The sequence below is a fragment of the Dermacentor albipictus genome, unplaced genomic scaffold (genome assembly GCF_038994185.2).
Source record: "Dermacentor albipictus isolate Rhodes 1998 colony unplaced genomic scaffold, USDA_Dalb.pri_finalv2 scaffold_20, whole genome shotgun sequence".
NCBI lineage: Eukaryota > Metazoa > Arthropoda > Arachnida > Ixodida > Ixodidae > Dermacentor > Dermacentor albipictus.
In genome coordinates, this window is record NW_027225574.1 from 5,265,325 (window position 1) to 5,278,960 (window position 13,636).

At 47.9% G+C, this 13,636-nt stretch overlaps 1 protein-coding gene across 1 annotated transcript in view; it reads right to left on the reverse strand.

Annotated features, from left to right (window-relative positions):
* Positions 1-13,182, reverse strand: part of LOC135920057 (phosphatidylcholine:ceramide cholinephosphotransferase 2-like) — a 374,214-nt gene extending 361,032 nt beyond the window's left edge. The window contains exon 1 of the mRNA XM_065454106.1: positions 12,680-13,182. The gene's annotated coding sequence lies outside the window, so the exon portion shown is untranslated. The remainder of the gene's footprint in view (positions 1-12,679) is intronic.
* Positions 13,183-13,636: the final 454 nt, after the last annotated feature.

The following is a 13,636-nucleotide window of genomic DNA, read 5'->3' on the forward strand; positions in this document are numbered from 1 at the left end:
ATGAGTGAAAAAAATTGACGACCATTCCACTCTGTGAAGATGGAATGGCAGCGAGAGCTGACGACAGTCAAAGCTCTCAAACGATAAGCAAAGTGCTTCACCTCCGCCGCAGGTCGGCCCGAAGATAGTGCGACGCCGTTGACCAGCGGCAAAGGTGAAGCAGGCGTTAAGCACTCCCCCATACGTGGCCCGATCCCGACGGTACGCCGGGCCCTCCCGTAGCGGAGGTGAAGCAGGCGTTGAGTGTTCCGCGTACGTGGGTCCATCCCCGAGGTAGTGCAATGCCGAGTCGACCCGCGGCCAAGGTGAAGTAGGCGTTAAGCACTCCCCATCCCTTAGGCCCATCCCGAAGATTTCGAAGGGCGCGTTAAAGGTTCCCACAGGGGTATGTGCCACTGAGCTTGGACCCTTTCTGCACAATCACCAGGATTGGCCCACATGATTATTTATTCTGCTGACGGATGTCGAAAAAACTACAGGTTAGTCATATACATCTTTCGCCGTAAAAGGCAGCAAAATGTTGACCGCCGGATAGATTGATTTGTGGGCGCCTTAGGAATGTTTGTGAGGAGTGGTGGCGTGGGTGGTGAAGAGGAGGAGAGGTATGCCGCTTATATTCGGGGGGGGGGGGGGGGGGGGCTGGATACGTGCTTGGTTGATATGTTTGAGGGTAACGAGAGAAAGGACACTAATATTACGCGACGATACGTCGACGCCCACCGTGTTTCTACAGTGGACACGATCGCTCTTCGATCAAAATCTAGGATCAAAGACGAGCACACCTCCGCGCACTGGTAAAGTGCTCAAAACCTAGAATGCGGTCCGCAGCTAAATGTCACCCACGAGCTGTGGCTCGCGCCTAAGGAGGGCGCGCCGGCGCTTCGACGCAGTGCGTAGCATGGCAATAAACACGAACACGGTACGAACGCAACGCTGCCCTGCCTCGGGTCATCCGCTTCATGCAGTTGGGGCCGAGAAAAACCTATGCCGAAGGCTTCCAGATCCTGCCCCACAGGGAAGGTCGCTGGTGCCAAGCGCTCGCGTGTTCGCTCTAGTACATGCTATCACGCCGGAATAAAGCGCGAGAAAATGTCAACTTCAGACGCGTTTCCCTTTTTCATATTCTCCAGTGAGCGTGACCTGGGGTGATTCATTCGCAGACGCTCCGCCACGGGGCTAAAGCGTATTACGCCGCGAGCATATATCGCCATTTCAAGTAACTAAATACACCTCATTCCTGTGCGACATTGCGGCACAAAGGCGTCTGCTAAAAATGCCTTGCCTGGCCATATCTATCCCACTGGTGTGGCTGGCGCAACGTTTGCGTAACCTACAGGAGCTAACCATATTGAGGTCCCCTTTCGTCTACATTACCGTCGCAGCAGCGTCGTATGAGTGCCAAGCTACCCATCGAATGATTTTTGTCACGCATACCATGCTCCGTCTCGGCGTTATCCTGCACAGCTCTCACGCGAGCACCGTAATCTGCAGTAATGCAACTAAATAAAATACCAGGGCCTTGGTGAGGCAATGGTGCTACTTGTATCGACATATTTTAGTACATCACGTCTTCGTGGTACATCGTTTCTGCATTGCATATGTCATGCATCACTGTCTGGTTTTGTAACGAATATATTTACGCATTTTCCAAAGAATATTTTTAGGCCCCTATAAAGCCGTGTTTCATCCACGTCTCGATGATCATTATTCATTTACCAATGACAGTCTGTTACCATAGTCTTGGCGCTTTTTGGCCACCTCTGGCCCTTGCACCAATAAACTCCAATCATCATCATCAAATAAACCGCAAAAAAACAGAGAAGTATTTTTTTTTTCTTCGGTGATAAAAACAGCTATAACCGCTCCAGCTTTGTCTAACGAAAGTTACATTTTACTTGCTTCTTTAGCAGTCATTCGTAACCAAGTGTGCTCAAGTTTAAATAAATAAATAAATAAAAGAGGCGTGTCAGGTAAACGCGTAGCATGGTAGCTAACTTGCCGTGCCGACGAACAAATATTTTCTACCTACCCTCCACTCACCACCCTTTATCACTTTTACGTTTTTAGCGCACGAAAAGGGACGAGCGACAGAAGTACGACGCGGACTCAGCGCTATGATCGTCGGTGGTGAAGGTGGGAGAGGGGGTACTTCTGCCTGTCGTCCCTTTTCGTGCGCTAAAAACGTAAAAGTTATGGTATACCAACATGCCCGAATTTACGCTCCCTTTATCACCCTGCTCCATTCCTCAAGATGGAAATTCGGCACTATGACGTCAGAACGGGCAACGCATACACGTATTCTATAAAGCAAAACCTTCAAAGCCTCCTTGGCGCGGCCTTCGTACGCGGGCAAATAAATGCACACTAAGAAAGTTCTCGTACACACACCAACGCAACCTATACAGCGCGCCGCCATAGAGGCACGTGAATCGCATTTTGAGGTCGACAAACCTGATTTGGACACAGTCGCACGGACACGGTCAGGCGCAGTTCTTTTCGTTTTCCTCTCCGCCTTGTTCCGGTATGGCCGACGGACGCGGCTGGTGTTTGCGTCTGCGGGCACGTCCGCGCTTTCCAAGTTCTCGGCAATGAAGCCGACGCCACTGGCGAGACGAGATCGCCAGTGTAACCCAATATGGCCGGAGGGCCAGTGCCAGCTCCCCAACTTTTCAGGGCCAACAGGGTTCAGCTTCCAACTTTGTCATCGGGGCGGTTTTCACTTTCAGGAAAGTGTGGCGGCTAGGCTCGTTCGAGGCTCTTTAGCAAGGCGTGAATATAAATAACAATAGCCGCGCATCCATCAGTCTGCATAGCGAGGGAGGGAGAGAGGACTGATTTCTGACAGCGGCCACTGAATGGCATAGACACAATGAAAGTAGTCACAAATAGGTTTGTAATTATATGGAATTAAAATGTGTATTATTCATAGACGATGAGTGCATTACGGCGCACCTCGACAAGAGACCCGCAGCGGACAAATTTGATTTAGAGTGGATATTTAGGCAGCGTCGCGTGCTTCGTTGCGTAATTCCGTAGAGAATCTATAGCGACAGTCCAGATAGTTATACGTACAGAGAGAGAGAGAGATATCACTGAACGAAAGGCAGAAGTCGACCTGAGCTAGTGTACTGAGAGAGAGAGAGAGAGAGAGAGAGAGAGAGATCCACTGAGAGGTCGGCCTGAGCTAGTGTACTGAGAGAGAGAGAGATCTCACTGAACGAAAGGCAGAGGTTGGCCTGAGCTAGTGTGCTCTAACCTGCCATGCTCTGCACAGGGGCTATACGCACACGTCGACGTCTCATATACGTGTGCGCTGCGTTGTTCTGTGTTGGGCCATATTGGGGAATGAAGTTGTTTCCGTGAAACGCAAGCCTGCAGGAAAGTACGGGAAAATTTTGGAGGGCGCTTAAGCTTCGCCTTTAAAAGTGGAACGCGATAGCATTCAAATATCCTTGACTGCCTCTCACGCTTCCCGAGAACTACAGCGTGTGTAACCGTCCTCTTTACCAGGAAATGCTCGCGGCGAACGCTATGCACAAAGGCGGGCTTTCTGGTAGAAACGCGGCCTCTTGTATGTGCCGTGATGCGGCACAGGCGAGCGCCATCTGGAAGTGTTTCAAGGAAGCGGGCGACCGCTCCACGGACTCTGCGATATTTACGCGCCGGCGTGCGCAAATGGCGGACGCCGTCTCCGGTCTATGTATTGTAGACACACTGGAAAAGGGGTCTGTATGAGTTTTCGCGTAACAGAATTGTTTTCTCGTATATTAAAATTACAATCTGCGTATTTTGACTTGAGAAATTCAATTATTTCAGTCAATTCCTTCGGTCACATAGAAGGCCTGGGTATGCGTGGTTCGAAAACCTTTTGCCGAAACGACGTGACGCCGGATTTTCTGCGACACGGGCTCCTTAACGCTATCGCGTTAAAAGCGCCTATGTAATAAAATCGGCAAACTTCGGCGATTCCTCTGCCTCTGAATTGGTTTACAGTGGACACTGCAATCTCCTCGAGAACAGCCACTACTTTAAGATGCCACAAACATCGTCTTCGTCCACAACCGAATATTGCCTGGTGCGTGGCCTCCGAAATACAACCACAGACGCCACCGCTCACAGAGTCTGCTTCGCACACAAAACGTCGCAGAAAGTGCCGAGCGCTAACGCCTACGCAGTAGCCCAACGACCATTTGGCGCGCCCGGCTCCCAACTGTTAATAAGTGGCGTCGAAATTCACGCCCCGGCGTCAGCTCTCTCTCTCTTACTCTCTGGATAACAAACTCAAATCTCGAGGGCCACGCTTTCTCGGACTGCATGCACCAGAAGCGATTTGGGTGCGGGAAACACGTCACATATGTAATGTTTTTAACACCACCCATTGTTGCAGTGGGCATAAGTTTGATCTCCATAGCGGTATAGCGGGCACATTTTTTTTTTCTCTTCCCCACAGTGTGAGGATATGGTCTGGAGCCTATGACGGTGCAACAGAAACGACGGACGAATGCAGCAAACGTAGCTTGCGAGCTTTGAACTGCTGTCGCGGTAAAAGGGAAAGAAAAAAAAAACACATACGGACGACGCAGTACGGCTTATCTACATTCCCTTGAAAGCACTTGTTACCATCTGACGTGGGCATTCTTATCTGTGGTTGACGCATTAGGGCCAGTTAAGAGAACGCGAAGCTGTTTCCTGTCGAGGAATGAAATTTCTGCAGCCTGGCAGCGAATTGCAGAATTATTAAGTAAGCGTTTGGTTTGTGCGCACACTGTGTGTGTAACGACGAATTGCGCGGCGCCATGCTCCTTTCTGAGCAAAAAGAAAATAAATAAATAAAAAAATGATGAAGAAAGACAATACATACAAAGGAAGTAATAATAATAGTGAAAGGCGAAGCTATAATCCTCCAATACACAGTCCCGATGCCGCACACAACTGAAATAGCAATGCTCTGTCTGTGACAGAGTATTGCTATTTCAGTTGCTGTTTCAGTTAGGCGCTTTGTCTGTGACAGAGCGCCTAAAAGCTACCGAGAAAAATAACTCTATGACACGCTTTTGAAGTCTCAATGTTCCAAGTCTGAAAGCTTAACCTAGAAAACGCACTGGAGAAGAGAGCTAGTTAAATATGCAAGCCGGCTTCACTTACCTAGACTTAACTTTCGTCTTTCTCTTTTACGCATGACACGATTTCTCCGAGCCACATTTCGTTCGTCTGTACTTGGCTTTTAATATTCCCAGTAAAGTACTTGTTTAATCAAACCGTTCCCTGTTGCTTTTCTTCAGCTGTTTGCTACGTCTTCCGCCGTTTGCAATATCTCCTCTGTCCTCTCTAATGCATTTTGAGCAGCAAGTTTGCGTTCATTAAATAGCAATAAATCATATGTACAGCCATGTGCTTACTGATATGGATGATTGAGCTTCGTTTAGTAGGTGTCGGACAGTTACTAAATAAAAACACAATAAACAAAAAGAATGAGAGAGAAAAATACGACCCTGCATACCGCCGAAGACGTCTTGGATTGCGAAAGCCCTGTCTGATAGTTCTTGCTCGCTCTTACCTCCATGTGCACGTGAGATCCCTCATTGCTTCACCCGTACGTGGAATATAACGCGATCTTATTTTTCATTCCTGCGAATGGAAACGCCGAGCGCTTGAGAGAAAGAGAGTGAGGTTTACCTCTGTTTCTGTCAATCGGTCAGCGTTCGCGTTAACATACGTACACATGCTATATCGCAGGAGGAAAATAGAGATTAAAGGCCCCAACACGACGAGTGCAGATGAAAATTCATACAAAATCCATGCGAACACTGCTACTTCTATTGCAACAGGCCGAGGTTGGCATCGGTGTCCCCGACTACGTACTTTCTCGCCGGATCGGGCTGTTCGCGGTCATTACTAGGAAGATAAAATATAGAAGAAAAACGCTTATGAGAACCAGCGCTTATATGCGTCGTTTCAATCTTTTAAGTACTTTCTTTTTTTTTTTTTGCTACTCGGAGGTGCCGTTCTCACCTTCACTTTTCTTTTACTGTTCTAACTACAAAAAAAAAAGAACTGTCAGACTTCACAAACATATGCCGCCGGTAATAGTTGAAAAGAAAAAAAAAACTTTTATCAACTGTTACCTGTTCGCATTGCTGGGGGATTCATTAACTGCAAATACCCATGTCACGCTCGAATGACGCCACTGAAATAATTTCTACTCTGTTTAACAGCCTCGCTTCGTTCCGAAGAAACACAAAACGCAAGGAGATAAGCGCAATGTGAGGAACACAAATTTCCACAGCACTGCAGCGACTATATCGAACTGCCGGCTGTTGCAGTGCGCGGTGTAGGCACGTATACTACGAGTTCTGTGAACTGTGGCCGTGTGCCAAAGTCGCGACGGGAAACGGCTGAAAGACAGTACGCTGCATGCAACCAGGATTTTACACACACACACTAACACACACACACACACACAAACACACACACAAGAAGAAGAAAAAGAAAGAAACTCGATTCCGAGGCAGCTGCTCAAGGACGCGGATGATAGCAGCGAACGGTAAGAAAAACCCTATGTATGGGTTGAGCAGCTGAGCGCGCGCGTTCGCCGGCGGAGATGATGACGCAATCGCTTACAGCAGCCACGCGCCAGCGCTATGTATCGCGGAGTCTGCTGCACCGCTTAGAGCAAAACAAACGTGATCGCTGCCGATGCGCTCAGAAACAAACAAACAAAAAACAAAAAACAAGCGCGCCGGCGGAGACCTCGATCCGATGAAAAGGAAAGAAAGCGCGACTTCGCCCATCATCCATGCCAGTATTACACACGACGTTATAAGCGCTGCCGGTCAGAGTGAACTGGTAATAAGCAACTGTGTTTGGCAGACAGTTCGCATACGAGCCAGCTAGACACGAGGTATCCACAAAGCTTTTTCGTTCATAAGTGATATTTTCCATTAGCCGACTACCTTTGCTAATTATATGTCGAGCATCAGGATTGCCTGGAATTTGATCCTACGAAAAATGCTAGCTTATTTTGTATTTACCTTATTTCAATTCATTGCTGCTAGAAACTGTTGTCTTAAAGCATTTTTGGATAAACCAGTATAATATTCCTTATGTGCCTGTTCGTTGCCTGAAACCAAAGAATCCTTATGTTACGTACACCCCGCTGTAAGACTAGATACGGTCGAAGACTACGTTACTATGATGTCCCCGCAATGCTTAATTGACGTCCTCAAAGCATACAAGACGTGAAGACGAAACATGGTTTCAGAAAGGCTCTTAGACACATTAATACGTGATCGGAAGCCTGTCATGTGTGTGTGTGTGTGTGTGTGTGTGTGTGTGTGTGTGTGTGTGTGTGTGTGTGCGTGCGTGCGTGCGTGTGTGTGTGTGTGTGTGTGTGTGTGTGTGTGTGTGTGTGTGTGTGTGTGTGTGTGTGTGTGTGTGTGTGTGTGTGTGTGTGTGTGTGTGTGTTTCTTCACTGTAGTCCACAAACTAATAACGTGTTACTCATGGCTCTGTCGCTGTCTGCCAGGCCCCATTCTTGCATTGTACTATACTCAAGTCATCAATAAAGTATTATTATTATTATTATTATTATTATTGCGACGCTTGCAGTGAGCATATCTTCAATGCCAACGAATAGCACAGGGATCTCCAATTTGCCTTCTCAAAGAATCCATGCCGAAACTGTAGATGAAATGCGCGTACTACGTACGACTCTAAGGGCGATTGCAGCAATCAGACGCAGCATAAGATTTCCAGCTAAGAGACCTGGCACGAAACTCCGTGCACCAGATTAACGACGCTTTCTATTTCGCAAGAACTACGTCGTTGACGGACAACGCCTGAAGCTATCACCCCGTTTGTAATCACGATTGGCCGGCGCACAATTGCGCAGCACCAGCTCGACAGCGCGAAACCTTTACGCCCTGGTTCGTGGCGTCGAATACGCAAGCTCGCGAAAGTCGAATATGCACGACGACAAACGAGCAGTGACGTTTATCGCGCTCGTTCTTTCATCGCTTCGAGAGTACAGCGACTCGAGTCACGCCACGTTCACTGAATGGAAACGTCAGTGCACTTGTGTGACGATGCGGCTCTGTGCACGCCAGGTCTTGTGTTGAAATACTGGCTGCTTCGAGGAAGAACAAGCTACTTCTTCGAAAACACAACACATTGTAGGTAGTAATGGTCCCCTTTTATTTGGCCGTCCCCTTGGTCCCCTTTTATTGGAGACGGCGGACATAGGGGGGAAAAAAGGGCAGGTCATATGTAAATTTTTAAAGTTAGTCTGTTAACAAACGATTATCACAGTGCCATGCACTACGTTCACAGGCGCTGCCTAGAGAACCATCATCTCCGCTGCACTGTCTCCAATAAAAGTGGCTCTCGTTGCTTTAAGCAGTTGACATTTAGGTAGTTTTGACCAAGGCTCCATTTTTAATGCCCGCCTAGAATTGCCTTCAAAGCAAATGTGGCTAGAGCGTGTTTTTTCAAACTGAAACCCAGTTAACTAACTATATTGTAGGTGGATCGTAAACTGTCAGAATGAAAGCTCACTTTTTTCCTCTTATTTTTTCCTAAACTGTCATGACAATAAATAGACAATTAATAGAGCTCATTAGCTTTTTTTTTTTCGCCGCCACCTGTTCAACAAACAGATTGATTGGTAACTCCTGTTATTGCAGCGTACTACTCAGACGAGACAGCACATTGCCGTACCAGGGAAATTGGTGTTTCGTAATGCCGTATGTGTTCGGAGAGTTATAAAACGGCAGGCTTCAATTGCGCAGGCGTGTGTATAGTACTCACGAGAGCCTAAGAATGGAAACCGCTCCGCAGCTAAGAAAGAACAGTTACGAAACCGCCGATGTCATGTCACTGGCATGGCCTTGCACCGAAACGTATTACGAAACTGCCGGTTACGAGTTAAAAAAAAAAATGTTACACCAATTTGCGTTGTCTGGCTTAGGCGGACACGTTGAGAGTTTTAAATTGTGGATGCTTTCCTATTTCTATTTAATTACAAAACGAGAATATTGGCGAGCGCACTGGGAAACACAGCACTGCAAGGGACTCGACCGTTGCATAATCAGTTGGTTGTATCGCAACGAGCGTGATAAAAATACATTAAAAAATCACCGCCCAAGCGCTCCGAAGAGAAGGTTAACCAGCGAATCTGAAACGCGGTGCCCCGGTGTTTATCACTGGGTTAATCCCAACGGTTCATTAAGGAGGTATGGTAGGGTAAATGGAACATGTTAGTCTTAAAGTAATATCATAGAGAAAGAGATGGTAATATTTTAGAAATAGCTGCAGATATTCGCATCAAATTTCACGCGCTTACTAAAGAGGCTCTTGGGTACAACATGAGACAATTTGTTTGTGTCTAGATGGTTTGCCTTTCCTGTGACCCACTCCCAAAATTTCAAGTGTGTTTAATTATTTATTGTACCTTTCTTTGCAACCACGCAGATGAATGTGATGATATTACACAGTGTTATTCCAAATACCCATAGGTTATATCTGAACTAAAGAGACAGCATATCCTGTTTGCAGTTTGTACCCAAAAAAAAAAAGATAACACTGCACGCTCACAGTGCAATTTTTTCCAGTGTTATCATTCATATCATCAGAGATTTTTCTAGCTAAAATTTATTTATGAGTGGTTGTAGTAAATATGTACAACGTTTCACTGGACTGTGATGAATACTTTCTGAGAAAATGTACATTGAATTTGAGAAATTCATAAAAAACGCAATTTCAGAAAAATGAGGTTTTATGTTCGCATACTGTTTGAGGATGCTCAAAATGCTCCAGGAGAAAAATATTTCACTCCTGACTTTCTTGCAGGTGTCTCCAACACCCTTCTTAGAGTTCCTTTTTGTCCGTCTTCCTTCTTTGCTCTCGGTAGAATCAGAATTCTGCCCTGTCAACAACCGCCCTGTCCAGAGCAATATTACAAAACACACCTGGACCAATTCCACGGGCCTCCAGAACAGCTTTTCGTGCAGAATTACCATCATTGTAGCAGGCTACAGCACTGTTCACTGCTGTCTTCAATGTGTAAACACTGGCAAATGTTGTCTTAAGGCAGCGGCACCAGATGAGTTGGTTGAGCGACTCATGCATTGGTGTTCTGTGTTCGTCCATGAAGACATTTGCTCAGAAGACCATAACCCTTGAAAGTTTTCTTTCCGCTCCATTTGCTGAACGATCGTGCCATTCACCACGACCGTAATAGTGGGAACAATATCAAAGACGAAATAGGCTACAAGAGCACAACTAGCGGTACATCAGCTATAAAAGGAAATATTTTCACCAATGTATGATATTGATGTAATAGTTCTGCGGAAGCCCGCAAGGTGGAGAGAAGTAATTCATTAAGAGAAAAAGAGACATCCACACTATCGTAGCAGTTGCTACAAAGAAAACCCATACGGGTTCCTCGAAAGAAAACCCTCGCAGTTGAAGAAAAATTCGTCTTGGTGCGGGACTCCAAACCGGGACCATCGCCTTTCCGGGGCAGCCACTCTACCATCTGAGATAGCAAGGTGGCTAGCAGATGGCAGGGCGAAGTTGAATCTGTAAACTCGAAGCAAAGGCAAGAGTTTGACGCAATAGTTATTTTCTACAAAGGACTATTACGTCAAACTGGGGCCTTTGCTTCGAATTGCTGATAATTTCGACTTCGTCTTGTCATCTCGCCGCCTGGTTATATGGCGAAATGGTCTATATAGAATAAAGGCCATTTATTACGATAAATGTTCGCGAACCTTGGCATGTTTAGTCTTTGGAATACAACGCAGTTTTTACCGACAAAAGGTTAACTAGGTCATGACGTCCCTGCGAGCTGGTGTGGGAACTTCGTTCAAGGCGACGTTGCCCTCAGTATTTGGTCTTTGCGTAATTTCTTGCTTACCATGCCTCCTCTAGCGGGAAAAGTCACTCTTCGTGCATTGTAGAAGTGCCCTTTGATCACAAAGCTCAAATTATTTTTTCCCCTTTCAGAATCTCTTTAATGAGTAGCGCTGAATTCACGACTAAAGCTCGAAAGTGCAGAATATATGGGCTTGTGTACATGAACTTACTATAAGAGATCCTTAGCAAAGTTAGGTGCAACTTTCAAAGAAGAGATGGCTATGTTTACGTTCCTCTGATCTGTCGCACGTGGTTGGTTGATTGTAGCTTTTACGAATGCCTATACATTTCTTATAGGAATGGCCAACAGTGCGGTACGCAATTTTTGAGACTGCGACGACACAACAGAGCTCCTTCTATGCCACGTTCAACGATGTGGTCTGCGTATCGTATCGCAGACCACATCGATAAGCCGTATCGCAAGTCTCGAAGGCGACGGGACTGTACGAACGCCAATGACTGTTAGCGAAGGTTCCTCTTTGTTATTTCTTTGACCTTTTCTTTTTATAATATAGTCTTTCGGCTTTCCCAAGTGCAGGGTAGCCAACCAAGCACGCCCTCGGTTAACCTCCCGGCCTTTCCCTCTTCGTTTTGTATCTCTTGCGCCACTTAATATTCAAGGCGGTTATTTACTTTCTTCAAAGGGCGCACGTGCTGCTTCAACGTGTTCACGGTTTTCTAAAGCTTCCCTGCGATACGCCATGTACAAACAGTGCTACAAAGAGAGAGAAAAAACGGCAAGGCAGCCAAGCAAGCGTCCAGGCGCCTATCGAACACTAGACGACATGTCTCGGAGTAAAGTTATCTGGGCGAACGGTTTCCATTACCTTCAAAGGCGTTTCTTTATGGCGAACGCGCGAGGCAACGTATGACATTTGCGCGACATCTCAGTACAGAGAGCATTCGAGTTGTTTTTTTAGGACCCGCTATAGCAATCGCCTGTCCTTACTTCCGTCAAAAGCCGGTTCGAGCCTCATCCACAAGTAGGCTGGCTTTTCGACTCCCGTCACAACACACTCTCAGTGTGAGCACGCACTCATGTAAAGTTTCGCCGCTTTAGCCACAATCGCGACGAACATCAACTCTTATTAACCTACCACCCAGCTTCTGACCTCGCCCCGAGATGCCGCAATGGCGTGGCATCATTACGATAACACGTTGCCGGCTGGTGCACGCGCGCAGGGCGAATGAAACATGCGCAAGGTGCACATGTTTTCTTCGCAGCTGCGTACGTGACACTTGGCGTCGAGCAGCACGCGGTAATGCGTAAAAACAGACCAAGTCGAAAGCACGCAGTGTGTGCACGACGATTAACGATGAAGTGAGCTGTACTGAAGGAAACAAGTCAGTGAAAAGCGCAGTGAAAATTCAAGCAAGTGAAAAAACATTTCGATGAGGTGTCCGCAGCTATGCACGTTGCCGTAACACTGCGGGCACGGCGAGAAAGCGCCCATCATGATTCAACACCACCACCTGCGTGCCAACCAGAGCGTAATCAACGCATGCGCCATCGTCAGTACCTTGTCCTGGCGGCGCTTTCTTTTCTTGCTTTGGTGTAAAGAAACCGCCGCGTTTCGCTTATATCACTACACGCGCGACTTACCGAGGGCACAAAAGAAGGCACAATACGCCGACAGGCGTTAGTTATCGGGTGTCTCACAACATGGAAGCGCGACTCAAGAACGCGCTGGAGACGGCGCAGAGAAAAATAAGAAGCCTGATAAGGAGGCGCCAGCAGTTCACAGGAAAGACAAGTCAGACTCACCGTTTCAACAACACATCCGCGAACGCGCTGGGACACTCGGGCTGTCGTACAAACTTGGGGCGATCCCGGGCTCTGTCGCAGCCACTGGTTCAGAAGTCAGACAAGAAGAAAGTGTTCACAACGGCAGCGACAGAGGCAAGGCGCCGAACGGAGAGAGGCGGACGGCGTCGCCTTTCTTTTCCCCTGGACGCCGGCACTACGAAGCTCCCTGGGCTCTCACTCGGCGGAGATGCGAGCCGTGCCAGGCTCAGTTCATAGAATTCCTTCTCGGCTTCGCAGGCGCGAACAACACGGTCGTGCGCTCTTCTCAGTCAAACTTCATCGCAACGTCGGTGCGTGCTCCAAGTTTGACGTCGACGACGGCTGCAGGGGCACGCACGCACACACAAGCACACGTACTACACGGAGAGAATAGCGATCGGTTCCAACGTGGCCAGCAGAAGGACAGGCGACAGGCGCAGCGCGCGGCTTCCTCCTGCCCAAGCGGCGGCGACGGCGGTGACTTGCTCGGGGAAGTTGAGAGCGTGGGGGAGTGGAGCCTGTTGAGGACGTTCTCCGCGAGAGGCGCCTTCATCGAGGCCGCCGTCTGACGTCACCGGCGCGGGGGCCTGCCCTGCCTCTACGCCTGCCCGCCCGCTGCCCCGGCATCACTCCGGTCTTTTTGGCTAAGTTTTTTGTTTATTCCGTGTTGCCAGCCGCGCAGTACCTAGGAAAGTTTCTCTCGCTTCCCCAGAGACTTTTCGCTGCGTGTGGAGAGATGCAGATAAACGATGGCCGGGGCGGCGCTGGCTCCGCGGAACCCTTGAGGTGTTTTCCAGAGCGCTGCCATAGCGAAGAGGCTCTCCCTGCAATGGCAATGTGCTCTGCGCCACGGTGGTACTGCCGTACTCGGCGCGTTCGCGTAGGCGGCTACATAATAATATTCGGTAATGGATTACTGGACTGGTAAATGAAGTC